The sequence below is a fragment of the Oryzias latipes genome, chromosome 13 (assembly GCF_053564925.1).
Source record: "Oryzias latipes strain Hd-rR chromosome 13, Olatipes_Hd-rR_3.1".
Taxonomy (NCBI): domain Eukaryota; kingdom Metazoa; phylum Chordata; class Actinopteri; order Beloniformes; family Adrianichthyidae; genus Oryzias; species Oryzias latipes.
The window spans coordinates 2212337-2229884 of NC_136249.1; the positions used below are offsets into that span (position 1 = coordinate 2212337).

Genomic DNA, 17548 nt, shown 5'->3' on the forward strand with positions numbered 1-17548 from the left:
CAGGTCATGAAAACGCAGCGCAGATCGGCGCAGTGGCTCCTGAGCTAGCATTCACTAGCTTCAATCATCTTTTTGATCTGGAACAATAAGCTGTCCTCAGTTCAAGCCGTTTAGTGACAAACATGAGTTACAGGCTGACTGCAGAGAAACACACACAAACAAACACGTGAAGCTGATTAGAGAGAAAGGTCAGTCTTCTGTCGCTGTCCTCCATTTATTTGACCACATTGAAGCTGCTTATTGTTCATTTTACACACATGTCAGCACACACCGCAGATATTAATAAATGTATAAATAAATACATGTAATAAATGTAAATATTGTCCACACAAACACAAAGCACTGAAGCCAGAACCTACAACACAACCTGATATGACAATGTCAACGTACCATTTAATCCAGGACTCCACTAAATTTAGCTTCACCCTGATCAAGGAAAACTTTGAAGATTATTTTTTATATAATTGGAACTAAAGACAGGCATGAAGGGGTTAATATTTAAGCATAAATTAATGTTGTTTCAGAGGTGAAAAAGATTTATTTTTCTGAATAACTGAAGCTTTATTGATGGAGCCTTAACCTAAAGGTTTTGTCCCTTTTCTTTGTCTTCACCCCGTCAACCATTTCCTGTGATAGGATTGTTAATGTTGGAAACAAATGTAGCTGTGCATGTTAGGATGACAGTCAGGGAGGAAGAGGGGATGAGTGAGAGGAATAAAAAGAAGGAGAGAAAGACTCATTCATTTTTCATGGCAGCTCCATGCTACTAAAACCTGCTGGAGCAGAGAAAGAGGTGAACAGGAAAAAAATGTATTTATGTGGAAGAATTATCTGCTTTTTTCATTCTGCTACATGTCAACATCATTCCTATGTTGTATGAATATACATATATTAATCCACAACAGCTTTCTGTCAACGGATCAAAGGAAGCCAACCGCATGCAGATCTGCTTTGGATCTATGAAAGAGGGGCGTGGTCATGCAGCTGATCCAAGGCCGGGAGTGGAGCACATGGAGAAGCCAGCAGATGCTGCCGCTACTCCAAACTCTATACCTTTAGCACGCACTTTAATCTGTCTATTAACGCCCCGCCGCCAATCTGCCGTCAATCATCCTCTGTCACAGACACCACATGGAGGTTCTGAAGGACAAATGAGCAACAAGTCAGTCATCAGCAGCAAAAACGTCAACTATCAGCTATCGGCTGCTGTTTATGCGCCAGGCCTGAAAACATTCTAAGGACTATTCTTGAGTTTAGTTTTACCACACTAGGATGTCTACCGTTTACTACTCACGTGTACTTGTGTGTTAGTGAAACCTTTCAGATGCTAATCTCTTCCCCCATGACTGTTTCTTCTACTAAATTATGCTAATGCAACATTTGAGTCCATACCAGTTGATGAGACGACCCTCTACATGTATTTTCTTTATTATTTTTCCCCTTTCTTTCAAAATTACAGCATCTGGTACTCCATACAAAATATAGAGCTTGAAAATGGAGGAAAATGCAGCGGCGTGAGCAGCAAGTAGCATGAAGAGAAAAGGAAATTAAAATGCAATTAATGGGAAATATGAAAAAGCACAACTGCTTAGCACAAAGCAGAAAAGACAAAGGAACATGAAATATTAGTTTATTGAAAAATGTTCTGAAATACTGAATGGTAAACCCAAATGGACTAACTTTGGGTTGCTCAGCAACAGTTCTGACGCCTTTTTTTATTGAAATAAATTAGGGAAAAACTATTAATAGACAGAAACATTTAATGCCCCACTCTGATGAAAATGTTTTTTTTGCTTGTTATTGTGGCATTTTTTCTCATGATAGAGGACATAAATGAAGAAAATGATGCTTAAAATTGCAATTCTAAATATGGGTTGTTTGAAAAGTTCAAAACACAGTGGGCGGGGCCAAAAGCTCCCTGCTCTGCAACAGAGAGGGGAAGGGGGGTCGGGGTTGCTCTGCACCAACATTCCTGCCCACAACAAAGAGGGGAAATTTCTAATGACCTCCTGCCCTCTGCAGAGACTACGGCTGCACGATATGAGGAACCTATGTAGCATTGCCACACAAATATAGGATTGTCATTTCACAAAACAAACTGGCTGGGGTGATGTTTGACTGCCGCTTGAAGGATGGATTAAAGCAACGGATGGTTCTATGGATTAAAAAAGCTGAGGAATATACCGGAACTTTCTGCCACACTTCCTAAGGTCTTCCTTCACCAGAAAGTCTCACGATTTCCATCACAGCTGATCCGGTAAGAAGTCGTTGACCATCAGAAGGCGGACGGAGCGTCACAGGCCCCATTATATTTGAGACTGCTTTGTCCAGAGGGACAAAAGACGCCAAAGAAACTTTAAAGTACTGTGTAAATAAGAAAAAGACTGGTTCTAGTTGGGTGGTGGTTTCTACTAAAGGTGATGTTGTAAATATATGTATATATTTCAATATATCATAATTACCTGGGAAACCTCATTGTGTTGGAGTTGTTTTGTATAAATGGAGAAAAAGAATCAATCACATTCAGTTAAAGAAGTAGATCCCTGATTAATTTTTTTGTAAATACTCTCATTTAATGCTGAGTGTTACATATGGTGGCCAGTATGGGGACTTATTTGTAATGTAGTGAATGTGTTGTTTGATTTTTTTTGGGGGCATTTGTATTTATTTAAAATGGCAACTTCACAGAAACAAAGTCATGATGAAATGTTGCCAACCAGGATTTCACCAAATGCTATGTCTGCTGTAGATCCAGATTTTACTGCTGGACCTTTTGTCACTCATCGGTCAAATTCAGCTGGGGAAATATCATCTTTATTAAGTTCTCTTTATTTACAAAATGAGGATGAGTTGTCTATGCATGATGATGCTGAGTTAAATGATGAGGACCAAAGGGTTGTGTCTGAAGGAGCTAACATTACATTAACTAACCAAGGGGGACAGCAAGAACAACTGGGGGATGTTGATTTAAAGCAGGAGGTGTTATCTTTAAGAGATAACATAAAAGAATTGGAGGACAGATTCAGGGACTCTTTGACCAGCTCCCTCAACAGAGAAACCCATTTCAGAGATTGTGTGGAAGCTAGCTTTGCCAAACTAGAGAAAGCTTTTACAACTAGTGTTGAGCGGCTTGAAAAGGATATTGTAAACTGTATGCTACGTCGTGATGAGCGTTGGAGACAGCAAATAAAGTCACTTGAAACTGTTAATTCTCCTGTAGCCCAGAGAACCATAGCCACTTCCACTCCAGCAAGTCCCGTTGTTCCATCCACTCCAAACTACTCACAGCTTTCACGTCTATCTGGTGCAACCCCATATTACACCAAACCTCCTGTTCGGTTGGATTTCCCTACATTTGGCGACAAAACTGATTATGATGCACTAAGCTTTATCGAGCAATGTGAGAACTACCTGGATCTTAGACCTTTACCCAATAATGAGCTATTAGGCACCCTTTCTGCTGTTTTAAAAGGGCCAGCTCTGAGTTGGTGGAAAGCCACAAAAGCTGATGTACTTGACTGGTTAACCTTTAAGGAAGCCTTTCTGTCTGCTTTTCTCCCCACTGATTACATGAACGAGGTGGAAGAGAAACTAAGAGTAACCATCCAACAGCCTGATCAGTGTATAAGGGATTTTGCTTATGATTACAGAGCATTATGCCTGAAGTGGAAACCAGACATGTCCGAAGAAGAAATAGTGCGTCGAATCTTAAATAACATAAATCCAAAGGTCGCTGGATGTCTACGTGGTACAGTGTCATCAGTTTCCCAGCTGGTGAAAATAGGATCTATGGTGGAGAAAGACTGTACCGGAGTTAGAGATTACTGGCAGAAGGTGCATTCTAGCTCAGACCGACCAACAAGAAGACCAACTGATAAAAAGACAACATCAAAAGGGACTGTTGGTGTCACCTTAGGACAGCCGAGCCATCGCAGAGACCGGGACCCAAGACTTTTGGTGGTTCCCATTACCATAAGAGGTGTGAGGTGTGAGGCTGTGTTAGACACTGGTAGCACTTATACCCTAATCAGAGACGGTTTATGGAGAACCATCGCTCACAAGAAGGAGTCAGGTCAACAGGGGGAAAGAACGAACTTTGTAATGGCAGACGGAACAATTCACCAGGCTTTGGGGAAGAAAACCATCAGGGTTGAGTTGCATGGAGGACAATGGCCTTTGGACATGCATATAATGGATGATGGACATCTGGCCTTCCCTCTGATTCTTGGTCTGGATTTTCTCACAAAGTCTGGAGCCCTTCTTAATCTTGCCAAAAACACTTACGGCCTGAAAACAGACCGTGGATATGTATTTTATGCATTCATTCCTCCCAAAGACTCTCCTTCTGTAAATACTGACTCTAATGTTCATTCATCTCTGCCGGGTGTTCATCTCTACTATGCTTTGCAGCCTGATGAACTTCCTTCGTGTTGGACTACTGCTAATACTGCTGCATCATCATCATTTCACACAGAATGTCCTAAATCACTCCAACAGTTAACCATAACATGGTCAACAGTTTCTGGTAAAGTTTCCTCAGACTTGCCTACAAATTTATCTGATATCACACAAGAACAAAATAAAGACCCTACTGTATGTGACCTACGCCAGTCCCACCTTAACCATTCTCCTCCAGGCCGCATAGGTTTTGAGACCTGTCAAGGAGTGTTTTACCGGCGGGCTCCTCGGAAAGACCAAGGCATGAAGTACCAGTTGGTAGTTCCAAAGTCACTGAGAGCAGAATTTCTCACATATTTCCACAAGAACCCTCTAGGGGGACATCTTGGACAGTTAAAAACCCTGTTGCGAGTTTTGGAGGTTGCTTGGTGGCCCGGCATAAGAAAGGAGGTGTGGGAGTACACCAAGAAATGTCACATGTGTGAAAGTATGAAGGCTGATAAAATCAACTCAGCTGGATTAATGCAGTCCACCTCAGTGCACAGTCCAGGAGAAATGCTGGGAATCGACATCATGGGTCCATTTACCAGAAGCAAAAACTCTAATACTATGTTGGTGGTGGTGGACTATTACACCAAATTGGTTGAAATGTTCCCTTTGAAAGATGCTAGAACACCTCGTCTAATCAAAATCCTGAAGGAGATTTTTACCCACCAGGGGGTACCGAAATACCTGGTCTCAGACCAGGGTCCCCAATTCACTAATCATCTCATCAAAGAACTGTGTACCACAGGGGTGGTCATTCCTAAATTGACCACTAGTTATCACCCTCAGACCATTCTCACAAAACATTGCAACAAAACCATAAAGACCATGATTGCCTCAGTTGTTGGACAGTATCATACCACGTGGGACCAATGTATTCCGGAATTCCACTTCGCCATAAATGCAGCATGTCAACAGACCACCAGAAAGACACCTGCAGAGCGGGCCTTAGGAAGAACTATCCACGGACCACTGGAGAGACTCATCCACAAACCGCAATCTCCTGATCAGAGGTTGGCATACTCTTTGGTTGAAGGACAGTAGACGATGGCGGAAGAGGTTAAAAGGAGAATGGGGTTGCACCAGAAAAGACAAGCTAAGTACTATAATAACCGTAGGAAAGATGCGCACTTCCCAACGGGTGACTTAGTCTAGGTCTGGTCACATCCATTATCCAAAGCAACAGATAACTTTCAGCAAAGCTAGCGCCTAAGTGAGAAGGGCCAGCAACATGTATAAGAAAACTGGGACCTATTAATTATAAAGTATGTATAGGTGACTCACAAAGAGAAGATGTGGCACATGTAGTAAACTTGAAAAAGTATCATGGAGCAAATCCCGATTAGCCATCAGCTGGAGGGGGGGCCTATGTAGCATTGCCACACAAATATAGGATTGTCATTTCGCTGTTGGGATAAAAAACAGTAAATACTTTCCAAATTATCCACCAATATTAATGGTCCAGTATGTCATTGTTAAGTTTCCAGGTAAGCACATTATAATAGTTTGATTTGTATTTGGTTTTGGATTATGTTTTTGTGGACTACAAATATGGCAGCCAAGAGAATTCCTGCTGGTGACTTCCGGTTACTCAGGTGTGTGGCTGATGACAGCTAATGACAGCACAAAAGAGAGAAAGATGGAGCCAAGGGAGGAAGGAAAAACAAACTGGCTGGGGTGATGTTTGACTGCCGCTTGAAGGATGGATTAAAGCAACGGATGGTTCTATGGATTAAAAAAGCTGAGGAATATACCGGAACTTTCTGCCACACTTCCTAAGGTCTTCCTTCACCAGAAAGTCTCACGATTTCCATCACAGCTGATCCGGTAAGAAGTCGTTGACCATCAGAAGGCGGACGGAGCGTCACAGGCCCCACTATCTTTGAGACTGCTTTGTCCAGAGGGACAAAAGACGCCAAAGAAACTTTAAAGTACTGTGTAAATAAGAAAAAGACTGGTTCTAGTTGGGTGGTGGTTTCTACTAAAGGTGATGTTGTAAATATATGTATATATTTCAATATATCATAATTACCTGGGAAACCTCATTGTGTTGGAGTTGTTTTGTATAAATGGAGAAAAAGAATCAATCACATTCAGTTAAAGAAGTAGATCCCTGATTAATTTTTTTGTAAATACTCTCATTTAATGCTGAGTGTTACAACTCGAGATTTGCCATATTAGTGATCAATATTACAAAAGGTATTTAGAGCAGCTGAACTGTCAGTCAAGGAAAGACTGTTTTACTTACTCTAATAGACTCTAGTTTTATAGCTTTTAAAAAAGCGTTTTGTTTTTCTGTTGGTAGTTAAAAGCTTCGTGTCTGCAAATGGTGATAATGGACAAAAGGAAAACCCCTCGCACATCCAAACTTCTTAAAAGGAGCAAAATGCACAGCTAGCCTGATAATTCTGGTTGAAAAATAAGATATATTTCTACTGAACTCTATATCTCAACATAAACACAGAATACCTGGCGTGAATGAGCCAGAGTGTGGTTGCTAAAGGGAAGTCTTTACCAGATTTTACACAATAAACACACGGAGAAAAAAAGCGAAATGTCAGTCAGGCTAATTCAAACTTGATTCACAGAGGAAGCTTTACCAAGTAGCTGCAGTGAATGGCGTCGGTAACCTTTTACGCCACAGAAAGGGGTGTCGGCATTCACAACAAAGTCATTATTTGCGGAATGCCATTATTAAAAAGACACCAATGTCTCTGGGTTAACTTGACCTTTCCCTGTTATCCTGTGTGTGGATGAGACATAAATATCTCAAATATTAGTGAGTGTTCAATCACAACATGATCAAAATGCTGATGATTCACTTTTGTGTTGTAGACAGTAGGCGTGCATGATTCACTTTCCCCATAATTTGGTTTTTAATCTGCTAATAAGCTTGTAGCACTGAAGAAAAGACCTTTCTGTTGGCTTCTACTTGGCCTGCTGTGACGTAATAAAATAATGTAAAATATTCATTTCAATGTCCACCTAAAACAAACACAAAGAAACTCGGGTTGGCACATTTAGCTGGATCTATTAATGTCTTTGTAGATGAGATCAGTTTGATTTTAATTTGACTTGAACATCTTTCCTCCCCAAACCAGATTCTTCCTCCATTTGAATCCCTCTCCATATTCTTGTAAAGTCTCTTGTTTCTCATCACTTAGATCCGTTGGGTGGAAACAGAAGACCCCATCATTCTGACCCCCTTCCCATTCAAAACATGCATGTTTCTCGGATTAAAGCCCAGTTGTCATCCTTTCCCCTACAGCCTTGCAAACTTTTGCAGCCAGCAGTGAACTGCATGCAGATTGCAGAGAAGTATCAATTATTGACTGTATTAGTGACCTGGACTGAGTGACCCCTCCTCACTCTCGTTCCAAACAGGAAGTACCCGCTGGCTTCAAAGCATAGTCATATATTTCACTGAACAAAGCGAGTGTGACATCATCCATAGAAAATGCCTAACCTCCGGCTCCAGGGAAATGAAACTAATTCCGTCGCCCTTTTTCTGTGACACAGGCGCCGCCATTTGGAGCCAGAGGACTGTGATTGGTCCAAATGGTCTGAGTCACGTTTCTAGGACAACTTAATGAGTGAGCTTGTTGGAAGACGACACCGACTGACTTCATTTCCTTGGAGCCCGAATTAAGTAATTGAATTTTCTATGGCTGACATCACACTCAGTCCAGTTCTCATTTACAGTCAATGGTCTCAGTGCAGCTTAGTGAGCAGTTCAAACAAAACCACTGTGTGCATTTTGCATTTATGCTCTGCTTGTTGAAAATTCAGCAGTGCTGACATCCTCAAGGGCATCTAAAAGATAATTTTTAATAGAAAATAGCAAGAAACACAGAAGAATCCCCTGAACATTGGTCAATTGTAGGTTTTTGCTATTCAGAGGACAACATTTGATTGCTTTCTGATCATAAGCTATTTGAATTTGTTAGACGGGGTTTTGCTTATCAACATCGATAATTCATGTCGAGCGCAGCCCAGCGGTTGTGATCTCCTGAGCTGCACAACTTTACAACAGCGTTGCAACTTTAATGATCCTGCTCCACTTTCTGTGTTTTTACAGGTCATTTTCCTTTGGTTAACAACCCCATAACAACATTTACCACTCACTTGTTAAGCCACTAAGGAAAAGTGTTTTCCTAAGTGGGGAAGACGCAGGCCAACGGTGGATGAGCAGCTTCCTGCTAATTAACAGCAGCAGCTTTAAATGAGATGAGACGGGACTACTTTGTGTACAGTTTCAGTTCAGCCGTTTTGCTCAGACAGTCTAACAGAAATGTGAGCTCTTTGGAGACAGCAGGTAAACCACGCAGCACACAGGACAGACGGTTTCCTGTCGCAGCAAATGTGAGAAAAAGAACCAGAAAAGTGGCTTTTTTTGAAGGTAAACACCCACCTTTAATGTTTTTTTATTTCCCCCCACTACTTTTGGATTTTTCCTGATGCCCCTCTCATTGCCCCTCGTGCTGCTTTTAATGTCTGCTCCCCTTGGCATTGCTTCCACATCGTCAGCTAAATTCCTGTCTGCTCCCCAAAAAGTGGCTGCGCTCGGCTGATTCTGCTGATAAGAGACTGAATGCGTGGCGTCCACAGAGGACGAGGGCGCTTCAGCGCGGTCAGAGGGATGCAATGGCAGATTGAGAAAGGACAAGAATAACAATTCATGTTTTTTAATCGAAGAATCTAGCAGGATTTCCATTTTTAGTCACCTGCCTCACAGTTTGGGCATTAAATGGTATTCTTGTTTAGTTTTTTGGAGCCCCTTTGAGGTTTGCCAAATAAGACTTTTTCTTCCTCTAGTCTGATTTTTTCTTTTTAATGAGCAAAAGATGATGAATAATTGAATTTACATCAAACGGGGATGATATTACAAGGGGGAAGAAAAGGGGGGGTTTAAGGTCAAGTTGTACGACATTGAAAAAGCACTAATCTCCTCTGGGGCGATGAAACAGAGCTGCTCTGCGAAGGGCAAGGCTGCAAATGACGTGAGGCTTGAGGAAGATGGTCATAGGGGGACACAGATGACGCCTTGGTCACATGACCCATACATGCAGCGTTTTGGGTTGCCCAGGCTTGTGAGGAGAGGAGCGGCTGCATCTGTTTGGGAGCACAGGTGTGTCTTGTAGTTCCTTAAGGCGGTATGATGTCACATAAAGTTTTCACGGTCCGGTCTTTCAAATGTAGGCTGAGTAATATAGCAACACTACAACGAAGGGGGAACAGAGACGTGACGAGACGAACCCTGAGCTTTAATTTTGACACGCATAACATTGTTCATCGCACAGGCCTCATCATCCTCTCCCCTTCCCACACTCATGGTGCAAAAAGAAGTGGTGTCTATTAAACGTAGCGTTCCTTTTTTCCCCGGAAGTGGAAGGCTCCTCTTCTGTCTCCTGGCTGGGCGTTTTCCCCTTGGCAAAGAAAGGTTCCAAAGACATTTGTTTTTTACTCATTTTGCTAGCTCCTTGGTTTTATTTTAGCGGTAACCTATCACGTGACCACGAAGAGCGCCTTGGCCTGCGTCTAGAGGGGGCGAACCTTTAGGAGTTCACTACAACCTGCCGCCTGCAGCACGCTCTTAGGAAAAAACCTGCTTGAACATTTTGGGCTCTCCAAATGGTCTCCGATCTTAAAATCTCCCAGACAGCCCGTATCCACCCGAAAGGGCAGTTATGGCTAATGCTTTAATTGCTGACCAAGAGACTTCTTTTTCTTTTGGCCACTTTGTGAAACAGACAGAACAGACTCTGATTGCTTGTTTGGTGATTTACGTCCTGCAGCCAAACAAGAAAACACAGAAAACACAGGCAGTATAGGCAGAACTCAAAGGATTCATCTCTATGAATGTCCACTGGCTCAGGAGAAGTTACAACCCAATGCACTAAATGACACAGTATCCTGCTGCCTTGTCCTTTTTATTATATGCAATCAGAATTGTGTTATTATTCACGCACAAGGTGACTTCAGTGAGGCGCTGATCAGATGATTAACTCTTATGGTAGAAAATTGCTGCCACAGAGTTCGTTTTTTTTCTTTAAAGAGATTGAAAAAATCCAGGTGAATAGGAAACTCCTAGAGCAAAAAGGCTTCCATTCAGCAGAATGTTATGTTATGGGGCTCAATTTCTGAAAAACAAAAAAAAGCTGAAACTCTCTTTCCCCTTTACTGCAGATTGAGTTTTCATTTTACCGTCTCATTCCCGGTTTGCTCAGAGGTCTGTAATCTTCCCGTAGACGAGGTTTTGCAGCCACTATCTGTGTCTGCTCCTGCTGTGCCCCCTTGTGTAAAACTGATTTCATCAGGGTTCACCTGTTTTTCCCATTAATCATGGGACAATTCCTCTGTCCCAGCATCTGCCAGCACTTCCTCTCTAGGCGGCTGTTGCCAGAAAAAAGACTTTTTAGTTATTTCTTACAGCTATTTCAAATCTCCATGATCTAATTATAAAATATCAATGTTTTTTTTATCATTTGCTCATTTGCAAAACATGCAAAGATTGTTAATTCAGTGTTTCAGTGAGAACCAAAATGATCTCATCCACAGGGTGTAATTATTTAAGGACTTAATCAATGAATCGATTTATATTCCCATGATCCAGCTGGATCGATCTGTGTGATGCCACGTTCACAGCGGGCATGTGACGCACGTTTTGGGAGGGGGTTCCCCACCTACCGCTGGAAGAGGCTTGGTGTCAGATCTGGAGAAACTTGTTTCAGGCTTTTTCTTTCACAGCTTTATTCCAGTTCATGAAAGACTTTAGGTCTTGAATTCCAGACAGACACAAACAGCAATTAGAATTTCTCCTTCATAATCAACAGTTGGCACTTTTGTGATTTACAAGGGACGCCATCCATACATCCTTACCAAATCTGAGTCCTTGATGGGTCAAAGTTCAACTAGTTTACCTTCAAGGCGTGTTCAATGGTCACTAGGGTGGTCCTTCCAGAGGGCTAAATTTTCAAATTAATATTTTTTCAGCTCCAACCCCTGAGATTTGTTGGAATAGCTGAAAAAACTCTCCTTGTAAATTTTTTTTCCAATTCCAACAACATTGCCCCCTCCCTCAATGAGACTGGTATGGTGCCTCAGCAGAAGACTAAGGAGAACTAAGCTGGCTGCCAATAGATGGGCTTAGCAGTCTCAAAGTGAACACTAACAAATATTTTGGGACAGAGACTGTAGATTGGATATGGAATCTGAATATCGCCTTTTATAAGATTTTTTTTACATTTAGAACAAACAGGAATACAATTATACTCAGTTATATAATGGATGTTTTCAATGTTTACAACTTTCCTCATCATTGACATTTGTTCTTTTCATACATGTAGAACTGTAGATTAAATTGTTTGAGATCAGTTATGATGTTAAAACTTTCATTCTAACTCTAATTTTAATCGTTATGTTGTTTTTATTCCTTGACAATGGGAACCCATAGGGGCTGAGGGGGAAAACTTCAAGGTCACTGAGGGAGGGGTAAATATTGTCCAATTGAGACAAAAATTCACAAGGAGAGTTTTCTCAGCTAATCCAACCAACTTCATGGGTTGGATTAGTTTAGAATTTCCAACTTCCACTTTTAAGGACCACCCTAATGGTCACACATTTTGTGTGTAGAGCCGGAAAACTTGTAAAGTGAAGCATGAACGCAAGAGTTTTGAACACAAGAGCTCAAAAAGTACGTGTGCGTCGTTTCTGTAGACTTTTTATTGAAAGTGGTGGCTTGAACGCTTGTTGCCGAGGGCGACGTGAACATAGCATCAGCACATCATGTGCTACGTAAAGTGGAGAATGGGAGGCAGAACAGAACAAAAAACATTTTGATTTTCTCTTTTGCATGCTTAGTTTTAAATGGGATAAACTGTAGAAAAAAGGTTTTTTCAGTTTTAGTTGTTTTTTCCCCCAACAGAAGGCTTGTTCTGAGCTTTGCACAAAACCTCAGAAAGATGGAGATGAAAGTTTCATGCAGAAGCACTGGCATGCTAACCCCGGAGTGCATGTTGTGAGCGGCCCGTTTGCCCTTTGCTGCAGGTTCCCCACTGTGCTGCCCACAGACCAGTGCGCCTTTCCCTCCCGCCTTTCCCACTGTTCGCAAACAGCCACCGCTTCAATGGCTGCCACAAGATCAAATCTTTATTTATCAGACAGAAAGCCGGGGAAAAGCTCACAGTTTGAGAATCCAGCCCCGTGTCCAGAGAGATTGATCCCCGGCGACTTTAATGTCTTAATGAGAATGACTCCCATGAGAAATCTTTTATCGGTGAAGCTTTGGCTGTTGCCTAGATACGGTATTGTGTCCAATAAATTGTTGCTGATATTTATTTATTTTCCTAAAGTAATTAGAGCTTTGTCACCCACCAACACCAATCAATTCTGCAATTTGATAAAACGATCTTCAGATGCGTAAAAGCACGAAGAAACGTTTCTTTTTCTGGTTTTGACTGCATAACGAGCGATTTTATTACTCCACATAGATCACTCTACTCATTACTTTTAAGTAAAGCACAAGAGAAAATATATATCCTAATCAGTGAACTGGTCAATATTCTCTCTGCTTAATGAAGTTTAAAAACAACCACGCACTTTCTAAAGAACTAAAATATCTGCGTCACTGGCATTAAGTCAAACAGCGTTTACAGACACTTTTCTGAGAAAGCGTGCATGCGGGCTGCACCCTTGAGCTCAGAACAACACCAGTGAGCAGCAGTCCTGCTACAGAGGCCAGTAGGAGTTTGCTCCTACTCAGCATTAATTACTCTGGATGTGGCCAAGTTTCACATATGCAGGGATTGTCCGAAAAGGGCCAAACTGTGGGCACCCCAAAAAGATCACACCCGAGAAGACCACGTCCTTGCCCTGTCAGCACTTAGGATCATTAGGATGTCTTCTGCAGACCTCCAGGAGAATGTCAGACAATCCGGTCTCATAGGGCTGCCAGGATGCTGCCATCCCAGCAAACATGGGGAGCACTGGAACCTGAAGATGCAGAGGAACATTAGGTTCAACAATAAATCCTGGCTTTCCCGCAGCACTTAGATCCTAAGGTCAAATTGTAGAGGAGATGTGACATACTGGTTGCTGGCCCAGTGGGTGGAGGATGTGTGATGATGTGGACTTGCATCTCCCCAAATGATAAATAATACTTTTCATTGTAAAGTCAATATCCAGATGCAGCAGCACTGCTAAAAGGTTCTGATCTACCATGTTGGTGTGAAAAAGGATGGTAATCAGCTCTTCTCAGGCAGGATAACAGAAAAGACTTGGATGAATGAATGAGCGCTTCCTCCATGGTCTCCTCCACTGGCATTAAATTGACTTCAAGTCTCCTCATTTTCATTAACAAGTGCCTATCAGTCAATTACCTCGAAACTAATCAATTAAAATCCAATACTTGTCAAGCGCCATAGCCAATCGGGTTTCTGTACGGAACAGCAAAACCGGCATGAAGGTGTTGCCTGTTTCTGTAAAGATAAAAGAGAAGTAGCGGAAAAAGAGGGGAGCAAAAGAACCATGTGACCCCCAGCAGTAAAACAGAAAGTGTGGGGCTGAAAGCAAAGTCACTGCAACCTTGTAAACTATGCATCATCAGAATGCATCAAAAAGAACTTTTATGAAACAAAACAGAAAAAGTTCAAAGAGAAAGCCTCTTTTGGCTGCGTGTCAGGCAGATCTGAACGGACTCCAGACAAGATTAACACTTCCAGGAATTATGAACGAAGCTGCAGCAATATTACAGGGAGATCAGGTGAGGCCAGAGCTGCAACGCACTCAAAAAAAGACATTAAGGATACATCTTAAGTTAAAAAGAATTTGAGCTCCTACTTTTTTTTTTACAATTTTAACAAGAGAAAATGTGGTGTTTCCTTGGTTTTGCTTCTCACTTTTTGGAACTAAGAAGCTTAAAGTATTTAAAAACAAAACTCTGCGTTTGCATGTGCATCAGACTGAGAGATAAAGACAGAGATTTTACTTCCTTGTGTTTCATTAGAGCAGATGAGAAAAGGAAAAACATGGAGATGAAAGTGCAGAAGGTAATCCCTTGTTACCCACTGCTGCAGGATGAAATCTGCCTCTTTTCCTGTTTCTGACCCCATCCCTCAGTACGGTCCTATCACTGCAGCGGCCTATCAAGCTGCACCGTCAGCAAAAGGAGCATCACAGCTCTGCACACACAGATGTCCACTTTAATCGTTTCAATAGCTGATTAGAAAAGTAAGGCAGTGAGGAGGCATTCGTGTGCTGCGGGGAGCTGAGCCCCATGGCGTTTGAAACCTAATGCCCTCATTACATCACAAGAATTTAAGCTAAGGGAACTAAGCAAAAAGTTGTAAAAACTTCAACTGTCAAGCAGAGACTAAAGTCTTTTGTTACATTCACACCGAGCTGAGAAACGTCTACATAGACGTGTGCATAAACGTCACATTCACCCACGTTTCTACATCCATCCATCCATCCATCCATCCATCCATCCATCCATCATCCATCCTGGCTCCTCTGGATGTGGAGGAGAAGCGGTTCTACTCCGAGCTCTCCACAGGTGACCAAGGTTCTCACCCCTTTTTTAAGGAAGCACCCTCTGGAGGAAGCTCATTGCAGCCGCTGGTATTCTGGACCTGGTTCTTGCATAACAAAAAGAAAAAAAGGAGAAACATTTGTAGTTTAAGCACCTACAGTAACAATCATCAATTGCACTTGCAGTTTTTCAAAAATCATGTTTATTCTTCAATGTTTTAAAGGTCTAGAGTTGACAAATTTCGACCTAAAAGGCATTAAGTCATATTAAGAACATTCTAGACGGGCCAGAAGTTGGCACATTGAATCCCGGTGTTGGAATTAGCAGAAGTCCAGCCAGAGCCATGTCTGCTGTTCCAGTTTCTCACAGCGACAGATGGAGAAGAGCTTCATCTAGTTGTGACAAAAACCATAGATCTTTGATATATTTTTGCACAAATAACTTTGGGCATTCTCTGCCACATCTGTTGTTTTATGGTTTTGTTGCTTGAAAACACACAGCACTCTTTAACCGTCTAATAACACAGTGCAGAAGGATAAGCACCAAATGACAAAATCTAGAATTTACATTTCTATGGGGATTCCTGGCTGCAATTTGCATTTAGCCGCATAAGGTGGATTTTTAAACAGTATACATCTGTTTCCAATTATGCTTTCCTAATTGTCACCCTCCAAAGACAAGCAACAATTAAGCAAACAAGAAAAGCTAACAAACAAAAACACAAAGAGTGCCTGCTCTGCTTTGGGGGAGTCGAGCGGAAGACAGAACAGCTGAGTCGGAAAAGCGAGCCGCTGTTTGTGTCGGCCCTTTTGCCAAACCGGACCCGATGGACATGCGTCCGTCACTTTTCCTGCATTCGCTTCCCCCGCAGCAGATGGATAAGTGGACTCATGCAACAGCTAATGAAAACAGATCTGAACCAGACAGACCACACATCCACTAAACCAGTGCACACACACACACGTGTGATAAACCCAATTGCATAAGGAGCACACGCGGTAAAAAACCTGCACAGACGCCGCCATTGTCTCCCATTAAGAGCTATGAAATCTCATTAATGTGCATTACACTGTTTGGGTGGGGATTTAGGCGGTGAGAAGATTGAATTAGGTCTGAGCACAGCTCCCCACAAAACATGTATTTGTCCTACATCAGCCTATTAAAATCAGCTTCTAGGAAAGATCACATCTGCAAACATTAATAAATAAGGAGCGGTCGAGGTGGCAGCTTCCACTCTGCCTTCAAGCATAAAGACGGCTCCAATGCTGAACAATCTGTAGTCCTTAAATGACCGGGATTGGGACAGAGTTTGAGTGGGCTCGTGGTGAAGATGGGCTCGGCCGTGCACCTGCACTGATAGTTCTGAGTGGTCTTGCTGCTCTGCTGTGCTCCGTGGCCCCAGGTCTCCTGTGTTTTCTTTTAATTCAGCTCCACTGTCAATGGCCTGGGGGGTTGTTGTGCTTGGTTAAACTCCACAGTGTTGGCTTATGTATTTGGCAGCCAGTTCATGGCAGTGCTGTGTGTGAAGGTTGGGAAGTGTCAGGGTGAGATGGAGGCAGAGTAGACAGAATAATAGGTTCCAGATTCAAAACATGAGCTTTTTTATTTAGATTCAGTCCTTTTGGTTGCAAAGCTGTGTGACTGACGACAGCATGCATCAACTGGATTACTTCAAAGAGACACACTCAAGTTTTCACGTATGACATTTGTGAGGAGTGGCTTCACACTCCACGGCTTGGACAGCATCACATCGTCTGCCTCCTTAGATTGTCCGCTTTGTTCAGACAAAAAAAAGCTCACCTGAACAAGTGAACCCTGATGCGATTTACCTACAGTGAGAGTGCAAACAAACTGAAGCTACGTTCACACGTGGCATTTGACATGCATTCAACAATGCGATACACTCAATGCGAGTGTATCGCATTGTTGAACATGATTAGCACATGGTATTTACACTGGACAAGCAGGGAGGGGGGGGCTTTTTCTTTTGCTACTGCTTACTAGCGCTTGTCCGCCACCTACAGTTGGAAGAGGTGTGGTGCAAAATGTCAAAGTGGTGCAAATGCGGTGAATCTCTCTTTCAGGCTTTTTCTTTCTCAGCTCGATTGTGATATGTGAAAGACTGGGTGTCATAGAATTCCAGCTGGGCACAAACGACACTCCATCATCAATTTTCCAATGGCTGGTACTTCTATGAACTTAAAGGGACAACCATCCATATGTCACTACCACGTTTTAGTCCCTGATTGGTCAGTATGACCTGGTTTAACTTTCAACATGTGTTCAGTTGCCGCACTGTATGTAAAACCTGAAAACGCTCATAGAGACTTGCGAAGCTACATGCTAACATTAAAGCTTTGAACACGGACGGCTGAAATGTGCATTTACGCGTGTCTATGCTGGAAGTGGCCACTTCAGCGAGCGTTGCTGAGGGCAATTGTAAAGCTCAACACCGGACGTTAACCGAAAAGAGTTAAGTGATGATGGAAGAGCTGTGCATGGAAAGAAAACCACAGCAGCTCACATTATAAAGGGTTAAGAAAGAAGGTGAAAGAATATCGATGCCATCATCTATGA

At 42.3% G+C, this 17548-nt stretch overlaps 1 protein-coding gene and 1 long non-coding RNA gene across 2 annotated transcripts in view; both read right to left on the reverse strand.

The window, feature by feature from the left end:
• LOC101159373 (calsyntenin-2) overlaps window positions 1-17548 on the reverse strand; it is a 404380-nt gene that overhangs the window by 284467 nt on the left and 102365 nt on the right. The window lies entirely within an intron of this gene.
• LOC144981387 (uncharacterized) lies at window positions 12148-15079 on the reverse strand. The gene is made up of 2 exons (XR_013647053.1): window positions 15013-15079; window positions 12148-13434 (listed from the first exon to the last, which is right to left on the reverse strand). It is a non-coding gene; the product is annotated as an uncharacterized LOC144981387 (long non-coding RNA).